Source organism: Aquarana catesbeiana, linkage group LG10 (genome assembly GCF_042186555.1).
Source record: "Aquarana catesbeiana isolate 2022-GZ linkage group LG10, ASM4218655v1, whole genome shotgun sequence".
In the NCBI taxonomy this organism is placed as follows: Eukaryota; Metazoa; Chordata; class Amphibia; order Anura; family Ranidae; genus Aquarana; species Aquarana catesbeiana.
This window is the reverse complement of record NC_133333.1, coordinates 51,826,834-51,846,654: the sequence shown is the minus strand read 5'-3', so window position 1 is coordinate 51,846,654 and position 19,821 is coordinate 51,826,834. Positions and strand designations below refer to the sequence as shown.

General features: G+C 44.6%; 1 protein-coding gene across 1 annotated transcript in view; it reads right to left on the bottom strand.

Annotated features, from left to right (window-relative positions):
• PRRG2 (proline rich and Gla domain 2) overlaps nucleotides 1–18,447 on the bottom strand; it is an 89,558-nt gene extending 71,111 nt beyond the window's left edge. Inside the window, exon 1 of the mRNA XM_073602167.1 lies at nucleotides 17,951–18,447. The gene's annotated coding sequence lies outside the window, so the exon portion shown is untranslated. The remainder of the gene's footprint in view (nucleotides 1–17,950) is intronic.
• Between the last annotated feature and the right edge of the window lie 1,374 nt (nucleotides 18,448–19,821).

Here is a 19,821-nt window from a genome sequence, read left to right as displayed (position 1 = left end):
TGTGGTCTCAACCAAATGGTAAAAATCACCCAATGGCTGGTGTCATACCTGATCACGTGTGCAACATCATGGCAGTTGTAGATTAAACAGAGGCCAAGATGGCAGCTTCCTTGGCTGAAAACGATAGGGGGGTTTACTTCCACTTTAACACTGAATGCAGCTTTGAAATCAAGCTACTTCAGTGCAATTTTAAAGCCGCTGATCAGTGTGATTTCATGTTCGGCTTGCTGACATCTGAGCAACTTCATGCACAGGATGTCTATGCAAATTGCACATGAAATTGCCAAAAATAATGTAGGAACTTTTTTAAAATTGCTGCAAGTCGGAGTCGCGCCGGTTTATAGCAGTTTCATAGGCACAAATAGGGTGCGATGTGTCATGCAATTTTAAGCTGTCAAATTGCATGACAAGTTGCACCGGTGTGACCGGGGGGGAGGGGGGGGGGGGCGGTCACAGGGTGATCTTAATTCAGTTCTGTTATATTTTACAGTTAGTTTGCTCCCTCATGCATTCCGCAACTCCTCCAAATCATAAGGAACCCTTAATCATCCTAGTCAAAGGAAAACGAATAGGGGTTGGATTACATATGTCTAACTGTAGATATTTTCCAGGCTCAGGTATTAAGTCACACATATAATTAGTGCTCCCTGTTTGTCACTTGTTTTCAGTTGTCACCTTCTACATTGTATATTTACGGATGTAAATGGATGGATGCACTATATCTATTTTGGAACATGATGTAAACATTATGTAACTTTACAACATAGGGATTCATTCTACATTTCAACGGTCTGTGATACCCAAAGGTTTTAACACTGTTGGAGGAAATTAACCTATGCTTAAAGTAGTTCTTACGGCATACTTTTTTTTTTTTTTTTTTTACCCTAATGCACTATCTGTATTAAGGTAAATAACCAGCCGCCCCCACCCCAGGATCACTTATGCTTACCGGAGTCTGATCCCAAACCCATGCGGTGTCAGAGTAGCGACTCTCTCCTCATAGGACATGGAGGAAGCAGCGGGAGCCATTGGCTCTTGCTGCTGTAAATCACAGCCAGGTAGGAGACAGCAGTGGCGGGTCCGAGCCACGCTGTGTGCATCAATGGACACACACAGCACGAGTCGGGATTGACCCTGCTGTCAGAAATCAATAGGACAGTAGGGGAAGTCACAGATCCAACATCACTTGTGTTGGTACAGTGATCTGTTTTTTTTTCATCAATGTGTACTCAGCTTTAGACATACCTACATGTCCATATCTGACTTATGGAAAATAGAGATCCAGGCAAAACTGACTTCCTTTGGAGTAATTTACTTTTACTTCCTTGTCCTGGGGACAAACCAGAAAGATGGTAAAACTGGGTACACACTGACAGATCGCCATCCAAAAACCAAGTGATGTTGGTGTGATGATCTACCCTGCTGTTCTATTAAACTCGGGCAGCGGAGAGGCTCTCCTGCCCCCGCCAGAATTCACAAATCAGGGCTTGCAGCTATTGGCTGCAAGCCCCAATTGGATGCTGGTTTCCAGCATGTCCTTTCGACAAAGGCTGGTCGTTAGACCAGCTTCTCAGACAGGCTGCTCTACACACTGGTCGAAAGTTGGCCAGTTCCTGCTGAACCATCCGATTTTCATGCAGTGTGTATCCAGCTTAATTCTCTGCCTTTGGGACATAGGCAAGAATAAAAACCTGACAGAGCTTTTAACCCTTCCTCCACTTTGTACACAACGGGAAAGTTCACGGGTGAAGTTCACCAAATGAATAATCACTGCCTGAATGCTTCGTCAATTAAACCATTTATACTACTGTACTGGTGCTGTAATGTCATTGTTGCCCCTGGCTAATCTCTTGGACATGTTTGAAAGTGAATATAATGGGCGTGAGGGTGTTCATTATGTAACACAAGAAGGTGCTCATGCTTTCACATACACCATTTCAAGTGATACTATGTCATGTTTATCCTGTTTTCATGTGTATACAATTGTCTTCCAGAGAAAAAATTCTTACCACATACAGGAGCTGATCAGTTAATCAGAAGCAGCAATTATACGTCTGCAGACCCTCACCACAACCAGCCGACACCCCTGTGCCCAACTTTCATAGAGGACAACGTGATCAGCCAGGTAAAGTTGGCCATACACATATAGATTTGTTCCATTCTGCCTATAATCTTACAAATTCCTCCAACCACTCTGCAGAGCGTGGATGAATTAATCTCCCACTGCGGCTTTAGTGTTTTGACATCTGGTTGCATCCAATTGTATGCAGCCACTTCTGACAATTGTTCACCTGGCTCTTACATTTTTGGGCAGGAGATTGCCAACAGGGCTACTCGCTGACCAAATTTTGGCTGATTCATTAGGAACTGGACACAGTGTAAAGGCTGGTTTAGGTAGGGCTTGCTTTCAATGAAAACCATGTGACAAAAAGATCAGTGGACCCAAAGAAATAGGGAACTGAAGTTAGATATAAACCTCTATGTTCCCTTCAAAATCTGGGCTTGGCCCATCCTCTACTACAACCTCTCAACCTTTGTACCCCCAAAAGGAACCCTTGAAATAGTTTTCAGGTCTCAGAGAACCTCTGCTTAAAACAATTGTAACTACGGGGCAAAGCACATTAGCATGATCAATAAAGGTGTGCCTAATAAAAAAAATAAAAAATGTATATACGTGGCATGCCCTAGTGAGTACACCCCTCACTTTATTTTTTTTTTGTAAATATTTTATTATCTTCTTTTATCTTTTCATGTGACAACACTGAAGAAATGACACTTTGCTACAATGTAAAGTAGTGAGTGTACAGCTTGTAGAACAGTGTAAATTTGCTGTACCCTCAAAAGAACTCAAACACAAAGCCATTAATGTCTAAACCGCTGGCAACAAAAGTGAGTACACCCCTAAGGGAAAATGTCCAAATTGGGCGCAATTAGCCATTTTCCCTCCCCGATGTCATGTGACTCAGTGTTACAAGGTCTTAGGTGTGAATAGGGAGCAGGTGTGTTAAATTTGGTGATATCGCTCTCACTTTCTCATACTGGTCACTGGAGGTTCAACATGGCACCTCATGGCAAAGAACTCTGAGGATCTGAAAAAAAGAATTGTTGCTCTACATAAAGATGGTCTAGGCCAGTGATGGCGAACCTTGGCACCCCAGATGTGTTTGAACTACATTTCCCATGATACTCAACTACATTGCAGAGTGCATGAGCATCATGGGAAACTAGTTCCAAAACATCTGGGATGCCAAGGTTCGCCATCAATGGCCTAGGCTATAAGAAGATTGGCAAGACCCTTAAACTGAGCTGCAGCATGGTGGCCAAGACCATACAGCCGTTTAACAGGACAGGTTCCACTCAGAACAGGCCTTGCCATGGTCAACCAAAGAAGTTGAATGCACATGCTCAGCGTCATATCCAGAGGTTGTCTTTGGGAAATAGATATATGATTGATGTAGAGGTTGAAGGGGTGGGTGGTCAGCCTGTCAATGCTTAGACCATACATCGCATCAAATTGTTCTGTGTGGCTGTCCCAGAAGGAAGCCCCTTCTAAAGATAATGCACAAGAAAGCCCGCAAAGTGTTTGCTGAAGACAAGCAGACTAAGGACATGGATTACTGGAACCATGTCCTGTGGTCTGATGAGACCAAGATAAACTTATTTGGTTCAGATGGTGTCAAGTGTGAGTGGCGGCAACCAGGTGAGGAGTACAAAGACAAGTGTGTCTTACCTACAGTCAAGCATGGTGGTGGGAGTGTCACGGTCTGGGGCTGCATGAGTGCTTCCGGCACTGGAGAGCTACAGTTCATTGAAGGAACCAATGTGACATACTGAAGCAGAGCATAATCCCCTCTCTTCAGAGACTGGGCCACAGGGCAGTATTCCAACATGATAACAACCCCAAACATTCCTCCAAGACCACCACTGCCTTGCTAAGGAAGCCGAGGGTAAAGGTAATGGACTAGCCAAGCATGTCTCCAGACCTAAACTAGCGGCGTTGGCGGGGGGGGGGGGGGGCTCACCATGGCTGAGGCCCCGAGTGGGTCCCGAAAAGCCAGAGTCTCTAGTGGGCACCGTTCTATTTATAGCCCCAAGCGCAGACCTATCTTATCCCAAACGCCGCCAAGCGTGGCCGATTCACATAACAGGTCCCGCTTTCTGGAGCCTGCAGCACTGATGGACGTCTCACTGGTCCAATGGTGGGACCGTGGGACATGTGACATCCATCATAGGCGCTGCAGGCTCCAGAAGGTGGGAATTACAATTCAGCCTCAGCACGAGATCCCCGCTCGGCTCCTCTCCTCTGGCTGCCTGCTGTGAAGATGGACGCGCACCGCACACTATAGCTGAGCTGCTGCTACAGGACACATGAAGTCTCCTGGTCAGGTAGGTCAGCGTCTGTCACTACCGTCAGTGTATGTAGGTGCGTGTATGTCAGGTAGGTCAGTGCGTGTATGTCAAGTAGGTCAGTGCGTGTATGTCAGGTGGGTTGGTCAGTGCGTGTCAGGTGGGTAGGTCAGTGCGTGTATGTCAGGTAGGTCAGTGCGTGTATGTCAGGTAGGTCAGTGCGTGTATGTCAGGTAGGTCAGTGCGTGTATGTCAGGTAGGTCAGTGCGTGTATGTCAGGTAGGTCAGTGCGTGTATGTCAGGTAGGTCAGTGCGTGTATGTCGGGTAGGTCAGTGCGTGTATGTCGGGTAGGTCAGTGCGTGTATGTCGGGTAGGTCAGTGCGTGTATGTCGGGTAGGTCAGTGTGGCAGGTAGGCGAGTTTAGTGGTCAGCATTGATGGGCACAGGTACGCCAGGCAGCAACCAGCAAGTGAGCTTACCCCCTGCCACACAACCCCACCGCCCAGCCAAAAAACGCTGGACCACCGCCGCAGCCCCCCCATGCAGGCCGTGGACTTTGGGCTGAAGCCCCTGGTCTTTTTGCCACCTAGGAACGCCCCTGACCTTAACCCCTTTTGAGCATCTTCAAATGGAAGGTGGAGGAGCGCAAGGTCTCCAACATCCACCATCTGGTGAATCCATGCCCAAGAGGGTTAAGGTAGTGCTGAAAAATAATGGTGGCCACACAAAATATTGACACTTTGGGCTCAATTTGGACATTTTCATTTAGGGGTGTACTCACTTTTGTTGCCAGCGGTTTAGACATTAATGGCTGTGTGTTGAGTTATTTTGAGGGGACAGCAAATTTACACTGTTATACAAGCTGTACACTCACTACTTTACATTGTAGCAAAGTGTCATTTCTTCAGTGTTGTCACACGAAAAGATATAATAAAAAAAGATATAATAAAATATTTATAAAAATGTGAGAGATGTACTCACTTTTGTTAGATACTGTAAATATTAAAAAGTGCAGTGACTCTTAGTGAAATAGGATCCAACGCAGATAACATCTAATATAATACAAAGTCCATGTGTGGTTTGAGTTGAGAGTTCAGTTTATCAGGGCTTCATGTGCTCATTCCAAGTGCTCCTTTAAGGAAAAGAAAAAAAAAAAAAAAAAAGGAGGGGGGGGGGGGGGGGGGGGAGGGGGCTTACCAAAAAGAAAAGAATCTTGAATTACATAGATCAAGAGTGCACAGACTCCATCTTCAGGTAAGATGCTCCCACTGGCAACAGACTCTCAATGGTATGCTTCGTCAATGGACTACAAGAACCAGTAAACAGGGAAAAGCCTCAGTGCAATATAACCAAGATGGCTTTATTAATAAAAGAGCTACACTTACATTTAGACAGTGTCCAAAGGCAGCAATTGTAAAAAAACATGCTGACCACAGTGTCTTCCGACCCGCCGGCACATGATGCCGTCACACACACTCCATCTGATGCGTTTGCCCACAGATGGCATCCTCTGGGAATTGGAGGTCTAATTAATTAGCTGCACTGACTACAGTAAGCACAACTAAATTTACCTGACCAAAAACAGCTCCACTGAACACCTTAATCCTAATAATATTATATATATATATATACACATACACATATACATACACACACACATACACAATATTATTAATGGCCAGAATAGAAATGAGGACAGACATACTAACTGTATGTGCACAACCCCCTTACGTTAGTGGTCATTGTGAAGAATGCCCCTTACATTGAGGGTGGCAAGAATCAATCCATTATAGACAGCTATAGAGGCAATTACTGTTAGTGGTAGCGTATCTGTAAAACAAGAGAAACTCCACTGGTGCCATGCAACTGGGTTTACAAAGAGACCTTAAAATTCCACAAAACCCTGGTAAAGAATAGCTGCCCTACTACCTGCTTTTCCTTTGAAGTGATGAGGAACCTCACTGACAATTCAGGAGGTGGCAATGTGGTGGGACCAGACTCGCAGCAAAAATGTGCATAGAACTTCAGCTGTCTATAGCTCCAATCAATAAAATTGACAACTGAATCTTATTAAAAAAAAAAAAGAAAAAAAGTGAAAAGTAAAAGTGAAACAACCTGTAAGAACTGTAAAATGTATTGTATTTGTGCAGTCATAAGTAAAAAAAAAAAAAAAAATGTACAAGATTCCAGATAAAACAAGCATGGGACGATCATATGGCTCTAGATCAGGGATCCTCAAACTACGGCCCTCCAGCTGTTGCGGAACTACACATCCCATGAGGCATTGTAAAACTCTGACATTCATAGACATGGCTAGGCATGATGGGAATTGTAGTTCTTGAACAACTGGAGGGCCATAGTTTGAAGAACCTTGCTCTAGATGATCCAATTTATACCTAAGGAGAGAAGTCCTTCTCTCTTACCGCACAGTCGAGTTCTCTCCTTGGGTATAAATTGGATCATCTAGAAACCAGAAGTGATGTCCTCGATGACGCCTTGGAGGAGGAGGAGTAAAATGCATTTTACGCATTTCTGGTTTTACAACCAATGCAGTCACTTCCCCCCTCCGAGCCGCGGCGAACCCGGAAGAGGCGTACGATTGTCCCATGCTCGTTTTATCTGGAATAAGCTTTACTCATGACTGCGCAAATAAAATAAATTTTACAGTACTTCACAATGAGCATCATTTTGTTTTGTCGAGCCTGGTGAAAATCTTAGCTGCCCCAAAGATCAATACTTGGAGACCCTACTAAGCAGATTCAGAGACCCATCTTCCCAACACCAGAAACAAGCGTGTTTGACCCTCAGACTGCAAAGCTGAGGGTCCATTTTTTATAGTGAGTGTGGACATGAGAGGGGAGTGTGGCACCAGGCACAGCATGTTTACATGAAGCACTTCAGCACTTTTTAGATACTGACTGGCCCAGGGTTGTTTCAGAGAAAAAAAAAAAAAAAAAAAAATAATATTATATTATATATATATATATATATATATATATATATATATATATATATATATATATATATATATATATATATATATATATATATATATATATATATATATATATAAACATAAAAAAAGTAAATATATAACAAATTAGCTCTAGGTGTCGGGGCCTTTCACTGCCACCATTAGTCTTTGCCATGAAAAAAAAAAAATTGTTGTAAAACAGGGTAACACGAAAATAATGAAACTTGCTTCATACATTTTGCAGCTTCTGCCCACAACAATGTTAGCCTGAGTGAATTATCTCAAAAGCAGCCCTCATTGGAATTGCTGCATTCCTCTCTCATGTCAGATACCAGACATGTAGTCACCCGGCAAAATATCAAGGGCATGTTCTATACAGTGTTCAGTAAGTGTTTCCCAGAGAAATCTTTTACCACATACAGGAACTTATCAGTCATTTTTGGGAAACCCTCATATCTGCAGACCCACCCTACACCCTTGGCCCTTTTCCATTTTTATATTTTTCAGTATTTTCAGTTGAAATTTTAACAGTAGAGGACAATCCAAAAGCAGCAGTGTTCCTGGTCTGCCCGCCAGAATACTTTGACCCCTTTTCACCTGCTCTGTACAGGCTGAGGATCACCCTGTCAACAGCAGTTGACACAACAGGCCACACAAGCCTGGTGGCTGGGCAGACCCTTAGGCACGCTGTGATAAGGGGTGAAACTTCTTATGCCCCGTACACACGGTCGGATTTTCCGATGGAAAATGTCTGATCGGAGCGTGTTGTCGGAAATTCCGACCGTGTGTAGGCTCCATCACACATTTTCCATCGGATTTTCCGACACACAAAGTTTGAGAGCAGGATATAAAATTTTCCGACAATAAAATCCGTTGTCGGAAATTCCGATCGTGTGTACACAAATCCGACGGACAAAGTGCCACGCATGCTCAGAATAAAGAGATGAAAGCTATTGGCCACTGCCCCGTTTATAGTCCCGACGTACGTGTTTTACGTCACCGCGTTCAGAATGATCGGATTTTCCGACAACTTTGTGTGACCGTGTGTATGCAAGACAAGTTTGAGCCAACATCCGTCTGAAAAAATCCTAGGATTTTGTTGTCGGAATGTCCGAACAAAGTCCGACCGTGTGTACGGGGCATTAGGCTCCATTCACACTAGCGCGTTTTTTGATGCATTTTGCATTTTGCAGAAATGCACGGGAATTTTTTAACATGGGTTCCTATGGAACATGTTCACATCAATGCCTTTTTGTTTCTCTGCATTTTTGGAAAGGGTCAGGGACTTTTTTTCATGCAAAATGCAGCGTTTTGCATGTAATAGAATTCAATGGACAAGCATCAAAAACGCAAGTGCACCGTTTTTGCAGCGTTTTTGCCTTTTTTTTTTTTTTTTTTTTTAATTTTTTTTTTAGACTGTAAAAAAAAAAAAAAAAAAAACGCAAAACGCAAATCGCGGCAAAAACGCAGCAAAAACGCTGCTCAAAAACGTGGCAAGCATGAAAAAAAAACCTCCAAAAACGCCCAAAAGCAACATGCATAGGTGTGAATCGAGCCTTAGACTTCTCTACAGGTGCTTGTCCTACTTGATCTGTATTCTTTTTGGAGGAGAAAGGAGGGTTTGATAACGAGTTATACCAGTTCAGCTGTCGCACCCGTATAACCCTTATACACAAGAAAAATTGAACTTTGCCAATACTTATATCTGGAGTCAATGTTTTTTTTTTTTTTTTTTTTTTTTTTTTTAAGTAACCTTGCAGTGTCTCCCCATTCCTGCACTGCAAGGGCTAAATGCTTGAAACATTATTGCAACAGCATTTCACCCGATCGATTGTTCTTGGACCAAAGGGGCTGGAAAATAGTGGCGGTCCCTTCTGTACTTAGCCACGGATGTGCAAGATCCACCCATTTAAGCTTGTGGTTGGGGGGGTGAACTTTGACATTGTAAGCCTTAAATGTCAGAAGAACTTGTCCCAAAACAGCAGCAGTTTGAACTGAGCCTAAAGCAGAGCAAACCCTGTAAAAACCGAAATGCTGAATTTTTATAGTATGAATCCAGCCCAAATAATTAATTTTTTTTTTTTTTGAGGTTCGATGAGGTATGAATACCTTCTTAGGAACACAAATGCCATACTTTAAACCACTTGCCAACTGCAATACATACATTATAATACACACGTTTTGTCTGAAGATATCGCCCATAACCCCAGTATTGGTTTGTTCAGCCAGCGACTGGCTTTCTCTTGAAAGCATTTCGAGCGGCTCATGAGCCAATGGAACGCTTTCAGAAGCGGCGGGAGGGGACATCTCCCCGCTGCTTGCCGGCGTCTCTCCGGCTTACCGTTTTGGTTCGCCCGAGAACGCACGCACGCAGTAGATCCCCTTTGATCACCTCTATGGTCTTGGAGGACTGAAGCAACGTCCCTTTCGGTCCATGATGGAAGTAAACAAGTTTTTTTTATTTTTTTTCCTTTTCAAGCAAAAAGTTCAAAAGTTTTTTTTTGATCTTTTCCTTTTAAAAAGGGTAAAGAGATTTGGGGTTTTTTGACTCTTCAAAAAGAGAACCTGTCATCCTTATTTCTATTACAAGGGATGTTTACATTTCTTGTAAAAGGAATAAAAGTGATAAAAAAAAAAAAAAAAAAAAAAGGGAAGGAAGAAGGGGACAGTGTAAAAATAAAAAGGAAAATAAAGAAAAGAAAAATAATTAAAAGCACTCCCCCCCATCCCTCAGTGCTCACGCGCAGAAGAGAATGCATACGCAAGTCGCACACACATATGTAAAACAGTGTTCACACCATCCATGCGGGGAATCGCCGTGAACGGGAGAGCAATAATTCTAGTGCTAGACCTCCTCTGTAACGCTAAACAGGTAACCTGTAAAGGCGTTTAACCACTTGCCAACCAGCCACCGTCATTATACTGCGGCAGGTCGGCATGATCCCACGAACCGTTGTAGCTGTACGTTGGGTCCTTAAAGCGGGATAGCAGGTGTGCGCGCTGCATTGTGGGGGTGCCGATGCTCGTGGCCGGCGGTTGCAGGCACGAGAGGCAGAACAGGGACATGTGTGTGTAAACACACAAACCCCTGTTCTGAGAGGAGAGGCAGATCGTGAGTTCTTAATAGCTAGGAACACCTGTCATCTCCTATAGTCAGTCCCCTCCCTCCACAGTTAGAACACACAGTCAGGGAACACAGTTAATCCCTTGATCGCTTCCTAGTGTTAACCCCTTCCCTGCCAGTGACATTTACACAGTAATCAGTGCATTTTTATAGCACTGAAAGCTGTATAATTGTCAGTGGTTTGAAAAATGTGTAAAAAGGGTCTGCCATAAAGTCGCAGTCCTGATAAAAAATATGTTATAAAATATAATAATAATAATGCCATAAATCTATCCCCTATTTTGTAGATGCTATAATTTTTGCACAAACCAATCAATATGCGCTCATTGCTATTTTTATTACCAAAAAATATGGTACATATCGGCATAAACTGGGGAAAAAAACTTAGTTTAAAAAAAAAAAAAAAATTGGGGATATTTAAAAAAAAAGTGCAAGAAAAGGTTTGGTCCTCAAGTGCTTAAATGTTGGCAACTACATGTAGTACCCTGGAGTTTAGGCAGGGTTGCGCCTCACAAATTTACTTGCCAGGAATAGTTATCCTGGTTGATTGTTAGAGATCTATTGATTTCTAACTAAGTTTGGCCTTGTTGCACTTTTCTCTTCTACCACTAGGTGGCCGGGTACTTGGTGGTAAGGATGAGCTCCGGTGTGTTCGCACACTCCATGTGCCGAGCCCGCCAGGAAGTCGGCACGGCGCTGCGCTAATCACAGGCAGTGAGACATTTTCCCGATGTGTGGCTGCAGAGATTGGAAAATGTCTCACTGCCTGTGATTAGCACAGCGCCGTGCCGACTTTCTGGCGGGCACGGCACGTAGAATGTGCGAACACGACAGAGCTCATCCTTACTTGGTGGTACTAGATAAGAGAAGGGCAATGCAAGGTCAGGTTATGGGTATGTGGGGTATCTCAGCCAACGGGCAATGGTTTTCTTGAATCCCTTGGCCTACCGGGAGAGCCTATATATTCGGGTGGAGTCAGGTGATCTGTGTTCTGTGCCACCCGGACGGCTGTCTGGGTGGACGTATGTTGTACTGCCCGGGCTGCTAGGCCAGAGATTGGGCCTATCCCAGGCATATCTGGCTGCTAGGCTGTCTGAGGGCCTATCCAGAAGCAAGAGAGCAGCGCTGGGTTGGGATTGTGGCTTGCAGTCCAACCAAAAGTGATGGTTCTGACGGCCAGAAAACCTGTCACGGTCGGAGGTAGAGGGGAAGTTGTCGCCAGTAAGGGACTATCTGCCTAATTACCAGGGACCACAGTGAGTAACTGAAGTACCGGAGCAGAATTCTCACCAACCGGGGACGGTGAAGAATCAGGAATCTTCAGTGGGTATCAAGTCAGGGACCCAACCAGCAGAGGTGACGTTTGCAGAGCAGCCTTGTGTGTCAAGCCAGGGACCGAGCAGGCCAGCAGGGGTGAAGCTTGAGGAGGTATCTAGAGTGCCAAACTTGGGACCCAGCAGAAAACCTTGAAGATTGGAGAAGCTCAAGGGATTCAGTGGCAGTGAAGCAGCGGGTCTAGTGAGAGACCAGGAGCTCAGTGGGCTGAAGAACTGATTGTAGTGGAATAGAAAGGAGCTGTTCAGCTTTGTGTTAGGAACTGTTCAAGACTGTTGCCATAGGAGACAGCATTCCTGCACATGCAGATGTGGAGTCTTGCTGGATGCCTTTCCTCCTATTGAAGTCTCGGAGTCTGCCAATTAATCTTGCAACTACCTAAGGATGTCCTGGCCCTAACCCTCTCTCCCTCAAAAAGTTTGTTAAGAGAAATAAACTTTCTTTTGCATTCAAGAAGTGTCTGGCGCCCAATAACCAACTACTCTGCACCCACCATGCCTCACAACCCACTACATACAGACCTGGGAGGTTCCCATTAGATCACAAGGAGGCCTGGGACCTTGCTATATACACAAACAAACTTTATATAAACAAATAATTAAAAAACTATTAGAGAGAAGAAAGCCACTCACTGACAAAACTGAACAGAGAAGAATTATGCTAATGTGGTCACACCCTGTCCTCAGGCCAAACTAGTTTTCATTTTTAAAGCTTTCTATTCCTGTGCAGAGTGAAGCCGCTGCAAGTGGGATAATCCACATCAGCCCAGCACAGTAATACATAAACTCTGCTGTCACATAACTACAAAACGGTGACGATGAGGTGAAATAGGTTATAATAACAGGTGGTTAGGGATTAAAGGAAAAGCGAAAGCACTGGTCTGTGGCTTCCAGTTCTTTACCAGAAAAAGCAAACAGGATAAGAGCATGCAAACAACAACTATGCACTGGATTAATGTATTCAGTGCCTGACAAGCTGGGCTTTTTCCTAACTACAAATGTGGGCTGTGCTATGAAAGCCAGATCAAAAAAGGCAAGCATTGCCCATAGAAAGCAAGTTTACCTTGTTCTGTGGGGTAAATGAAAGAATGGGCTTAGCTGAGGTTGGCCAAAGCTCAACTTTAGCTCCATTTTGCATATATTAGCCAACAAAAAGCCAAGTTGAGAAGCAGGTCAGCTATTAGTTTTTGGCTGGTGTGGAAAGTCAATGGTCTGTGAGAGCAGGATGGAACATGTAGGCCCTAATAACTGAAAGGTCTATGCTGACCAAGCCATGGCTCAACAGCTGAAGAGCTCCGTGCAGACCAAGCCATGCCTCAACAGCTGGAGAGCACCGTGCAGACCAAGCCATGCCTCAACAGCTGGAGAGCACCGTGCAGACCAAGCCATGCCTCAACAGCTGGAGAGCACCGTGCAGACCAAGCCATGCCTCAACAGCTGGAGAGCACCGTGCAGACCAAGCCATGCCTCAACAGCTGGAGAGCACCGTGCAGACCAAGCCATGCCTCAACAGCTGGAGAGCTCCGTGGAGACCAAGCCATGCCTCAACAGCTGGAGAGCTCCGTGGAGACCAAGCCATGCCTCAACAGCTGGAGAGCACCGTGCAGACCAAGCCATGCCTCAACAGCTGGAGAGCACCGTGCAGACCAAGCCATGCCTCAACAGCTGGAGAGCACCGTGCAGACCAAGCCATGCCTCAACAGCTGGAGAGCACCGTGCAGACCAAGCCATGCCTCAACAGCTGGAGAGCACCGTGCAGACCAAGCCATGCCTCAACAGCTGGAGAGCACCGTGCAGACCAAGCCATGCCTCAACAGCTGGAGAGCACCGTGCAGACCAAGCCATACCTCAACGGGGGGGGGGTGGGGGATGCTGACCAATCCATGCCTTTTGGATGCATTTTTGACTGCATTCCAAGTGCATAGATAGTCCAAAATCCAGGTTATCCTATGGGCATACCATACAATGCACACTATTACAATACAGTGCAAAAAAAAGGAGGAAGTACAGCAAGCTGCATTTTCGTGCACTGCAAACACACGAAAGCGTGCACAGACGCACCGCATCACAGTGTGCATAAAAGTACAAAGAAGGAAAGAAGTGCATGAAAAAATGTGTAGTAGATGCACTGTTTCTGGTGTGAATGGGCCCTAAAAACTGAGTAGTTCAATGCTGACTGAGCCTTGCCTAAACAGCAGGGAACCCCATGCTAACTGAGTATTGCCTTAACAAGTAAGAAACATTATGGTGAACACGCCATGCCTTAAAGGTCAGCCAATATGCATGTTATCAGTGTATTGTAATAAACCCTAATAATCAATCAGATTTTATTGCTTATCCTGCACCAAGTTCAGTACAACTGCACAAACTTCAGGAACTGAAATAGAGTTGCTGCGGGCAATTGTATATCGCTGTACCATTCTATTAATTAATAAGTTTTGATGGCCAAAATCCATGAAGTAAAGCTGTAGGCCATAGCAACCAACTTAATTTGCCAACATGTATAATGAAAGCTGCTTTCTGATTGGTTGGCATCAGTAAAATGCTCATTACTGCCACTTGCAATGCTAACAAAACTGCTGCCCATAGCTCAGTCTAGTGTAACACAGTGTGAATTGAATAGTTTGGTGAATATGTGTGTGTATTGAAATGCGGCCACTATAGACCTGTCATTGATTTGTATAAACTTCCTGGATGGCAGCTGTTCCCATAAGCCTGTGATTCTTGCTGCACAAATCTGCTGTTCGTTTTGTAACCACCCATGTGAAAGTAGCCTTAACATTTATTTATTTATTAATTCTTTCGATAAAATTGATTTTAAACAATACAAAAAGCATTCCGTAAATCAAAGACTAATCAAATCACAAAGGGCACAGTACAGGGGTGGAGGCAGAATACTGGGATCAGGAGGGCACAGTACAGATTCCGGGATGCTGCTCAAGAAAAGGCCATCCTGGGACAGCTTAGTAAAAACCGTGACTGGCCCGGCAAATCCTGGGACAGTTGGAAAGTATGATATAATGCAAGACTATCATGGGCCCCCCCTTGCACCTAGGGCCCCTGGGCAGTTCCCAGAGGTGCCCATGCATTAACCGCTTCCTGACCGCCTCACGCAGATATACTGCGGCAGAAGGGCACGTACAGGCAGATTAACGTACCTGTACGTGGCCTATAAGAGGCGGCTTGCGGGCGCACGCGCCTGCCAGGAGCTCCGTGACCGTGATCGCGGGTCCCGCGGACTCAATGTCCGCAGGGATACCCACGATTGTCTCACGGTGAAGAAGAACGGAGAGATGCTGATGTAAAACAAGCATCTCCCCGTTCTGCCTAATGACACTGTCACTGATCACAGCTCCCTGTAATCGGTGATCAGTGATGTGTCACACACAGCCCCTCCCCCCCGCAGTTAAAATCACTCCCTAGGACACACTTAACCCCTACAGCGCCAATTAGTGGTTAACCCCTTCACTGTCAGTCACATTTACACAGTAATCAGTGCATTTTTAATTGCACTGATCGTTGTATAAATGTGAATGGTCTCAAAATCGCGCCAAAATTGTCCGACGTGTCCGCCATAATGTCGCAATCACGATAAAAATCGCTGATCGCCGCCATTACTAGTAAAAAAAAAAAAAAAAAATCATCACTAAAAATGCCATAAAACTATCCCCTATTTTGTAGACGCTATAACTTTTGCGCAAACCAATGAAACGCTTATTGCGATTTTTTTTTACCAAATATATGTAAAAGAATACGTATCGGCCTAAACTGAGGGAAAAAAAAATTTATTTATGCATTTTGTTCAAAATTGTCGCTATTAGTTTTGTTTATAGTGCAAAAAATAAAAACCACAGAGGTGATCAAATACCACCAAAAGAAAGCTCTATTTGTGGGAAAAAAGGACATCAATTTTGTTTGGGAGCCACGTTGCACAACCGCGCAATGGTCAGTTAAATCGACGCAGTGCCAAATCGCAAAAAGTGCTCTGGACTTTTGCCAGCCAAATGGTCTGGGGCTTAAAGCGGGGTTCCACCCAAATTTTGAACAATATCTGTATGTATTCTCTTCCTTGCCTAGATGCTGACATGCCGTTTAAAAAAATTAAAATCGCCGTAATTACCTTTTATTTTTCTATTCTTCTTTGCACTTCTTGGTTCTCCTCCCGTGGGAGTAGGCGTGTTTCTAGCCTCTCCCAGACTCCTGGGAGCTAGTCTCAGGCTTCCCAGGATGTCACTGAGCATGTGCGGGAACGAGCGGTGAATGCTGGGAGCACAGCATTCACCACATCCAGGAAATAAATGCTTGTGGGCTTCAAATGCCCACAATGAAGATGGAAACCGCCTGCAGTGAATAATATAAGTTATTCTTTCCGACGAAATCTGACAAAGGCGGACATATTACACACAATATGTGAGTATGTAATGCTGAGAAGAAAAGTTTGTGAATGAACTCAAAAAAAAAACCAAAAAAACGATAGATAGGTGGACCCCCGCTTTAAGTGGTTAAGACAGCCCTGCAAACACTGCAGCCGAAAGGAACTGTATACACATTGCAGTAAAAAGGAAACTCCCTAACCTACTCAAGTGAATCAGAAGCAAAAGGATACCCCCCTGTTGCAATGCCACCAATGTGCCCATCAAACGCAGCCACTGTGCCCTATCAAATGCTCCCACTGTGCCCATCAAATGCTCCCACTGTGCCCTCCTGCCCGCTGTCTGCCCAGCACTTAACTTGTCTCTCGGTGGGGCAGCGGGTGATGTCGGTGAGCGGTCTCCTTGATGTCTTCTCCCGTCCTCTGCTATGATTGGATGCCTGATAGTGGTCCAATCACAGCGCCTGTCATTTCAGCCAATCAGGTGACGGGTAACAGACCTGAGCACCTGATTGGCAGAGAGGCGGTTTAGTGTTTAGGAAAGCAAATATTAATTTGCTTTCCTAACACAGCTGAGTGAACTGTGAGCGCTAAGCATTTACCTTTTTTGACGCCTATTAGAGCCTATGGCTCTAATCAGGTGCTTAAAAAAAATACCCTACTGCTGTAATTCAGGCGCCTGATGCCGAAAAGGGGCTGGGCGACTGAATAGGGGGTGGCAGCGGCGGCCATAGATAGATTCATGCAATGCATGAATCTATCTATTGGTGATAGAGAGGGTGGCAGGAGAGAGGGGGCGGCGCCCGTGTGCCCTTATGGACGCACCGCCACTGGGGCAGGCTAGCTGTACTGAAGTTGATCCACTGACTGTGGTGATGGGGGAATGGAGTAAACTGCCTCCCATTCATTACAATGGGTGCTTTCACACTGGGGCGGGGCGGTGCGTTTGCGGGACGTTCGGAAAAGTCCTGCAAGTAGCATCTTTGGGGCAGTTTGGGAGCGCTGTATACGGTGCTCCCCAACCACCCCTGCCTATTGCAATGAATGGGCAGCGCTTCCGAAGCGCCTGAAAAGCGCCGCAACATGGGAGGTTTTTTTACCCCATTTCTGGCTAGTGGCCAAAAAGCGGCGCAAAGGCGCTGCTTTACCGCTAACGGCTGGCGCTTTCAGTGTGAAAGCAGCCTTAGGAAAGAATAATGTATGGCTTGCTTGCTTAAAGAGGTGATATACTGCCTGTCAACCGCCCTCTGAAAAACGATCCACTGCAGATGGCTTTTCAGAGGGGGGAGCAAGGGTTGCAACCAACATAGGAACAATCTCCTGCGCTTAGGGGCTTAGTCTATAGGTAAGTGGTGCAGCCAACCCTCTGGATAGAACAATGCCTGCGGTCTTGCTGCCCTCCTCAGAACAATGGTTATGCAACCAACATACCCAAGCCTCACCAGTGTCCTTATGTTGTAGAAAAGCAAACTAAAAAAAAAAAAAAAAAAAAAAAAGAAAAGTAGAAACAAATCATTCAATTATGAGCCACGCTAAAAATATTCTGTTTTTACAAGACGACTTCAAAAACGTTTGCTTGTAAAAAAAAAAAAAAAAGAAATCCTGCATGAAAGCCTCCCAGGATTACGCTCTATTAACGCATTATTACTACAGAGGGTGGGAAGTCATTACGCTCAAGGCATATAAATGTGTCAGTTTACAGTCTAAAATATTTAAAGCTGCCACACACGGGAGGAATCAGCGACACATAAAATGGAACAATACAACACAAAACTACCATCTGGCTCGGTGCACTTACCGCCGTGGGAGTTTATAGTAAAAAAAAAAGAAGAAAAAAAAAAAAAAAAAATCCACCCTACAGAGTTATCGAAAAACAAGAACAGCTGGAATTCTGTCTGGAGACCACCAAATCAGCCTTCAAATTTCTCCGGCAAAATGAAAAGCCCCCAGGAATCAATATGTGTTCCAGCGGTCCAAGTCAACGTCCTGCTCAAGAAGGGGCCAGCAAGGCTATTTTAAGGCAATCACTTGATCTTGGAGTCCTGAAGTGAAGACCTCCAACATGTCAGGAGGAAGAGGAGAGATCATCAGCTTGTAGGAATAGAAAGACTCTGAACAGATACATGACTTGTTGCTTTCAGAAGTTTCTTCTTCCAGGAACAGGGGTCTACTTTCCACTGCTGAATCACAATATGTTCCTCCTTTTCCTGTAAGCTCACCCGCCTCTCTCCCCCCTGCTCTTTCCTTTTTACCAGCTCAGCCTCTACTGATCAGAGGTCCAGCTCAGGTAGGAGGAGGAGGAGGAGGAGGAGGTGGTGGTGGAGGTGTGCTGGGAGGTCACATGGCTAGCTGGGAAACAGGTAGAAGCTGTACAAAAGGCCAGAGGCAGGTGCACAACGGAATGTGAGCATTCCTCAATGACTCTCCCTCTGCTTCAAATTCACAGCCAAGTTCCTGACTTATAACACAGCGATCAGACGTAAACTCTCTGCAGATTCGCCGAGGAGGAAAAATACGCAGAAAGCAGGCGCGGATCAATTTATAAGGCGCTAAAGAAAAGGTGCACCTTAGGAAGGGCAGAGCTGGATGGGAGCTCAAATAGATAAAGCAGTAAGGCTCCATTCACACCTATGCATGTTGCTTTTGAGCGTTTCTGCAGTGCTTTTTGCGTTTTTTTTTTACCACAATTTTGTCGCGTTTTACGTTTTTTGTAATGGGTCTTTTTCAGACACCATGGCGTTCTGTTTTGCGGGCAGAATCGCATGGTGTGAATGGAGCCTGAAAAAAAACCATTACAAAAAAACGTAAATCGCGACAAAATCGTGGTAAAACGCAGAAACACTCAAAAACAACGCGATACAAAAACGCCCTTGTGAACCCTGTTAATTTGAATGGCGCGATTTTGCCGCGATTGTCGCCCGGCCAATCACAGTAAAATCGTTGGAGAAGAAGTTGGGCAGATTTAAACATGCGAATGGTGGCAAAATCGCAGTAAAAAGGCACTACATGCTTTTCTGCAGCTTCTCTATTCTATTCTAGTCTATTGAACCAAAAACGCAAAAAAACACAGTTTTGCATTTAAAAAAGTCCCTCAGGCTCCATTCACACTAATGCGTTTTTTGATGCATTTTGCAGAAATGCATGGGAATTTTTTAACATGGGTTCCTATGGAACATATTCACATCAATGCATTTTTGTGCCTCTGCGTTTTTGGAAAGGGTCAGGGACTTTTTTTCATGCAAAATGCAGCGTTTTGCATGTAATAGAATTCAATGGACCAGCATCAAAAACGCAAGTACAGCATTTTTACAGCATTTTTACAGCGTTTTTACAGCGTTTTTGATGTGTTTTGCAGTTTTTTTTTTTACACTGTATACAGTATTAAAAAAAAAACTGTAAAAAAAAAAAAAAAAAAAACCGCAAAACACGGCAAAAATGCAAAATGCCGCAAAAACGCTCTAAAAACGCTGTTCAAAAAGGCGGCAAGCACAGCAAAAAACACTGCAGAAACGCTCAAAAGCAACATGCATAGATGTGAATCGAGCCTAAGGCTCCATTCACACTAGCGCGTTTTTTGATGCATTTTGCATTTTGCAGAAATGCACAGGAATTTTTTAACATGGGTTCCTATGGAACATGTTCACATCAATGCCTTTTTGTTTCTCTGCA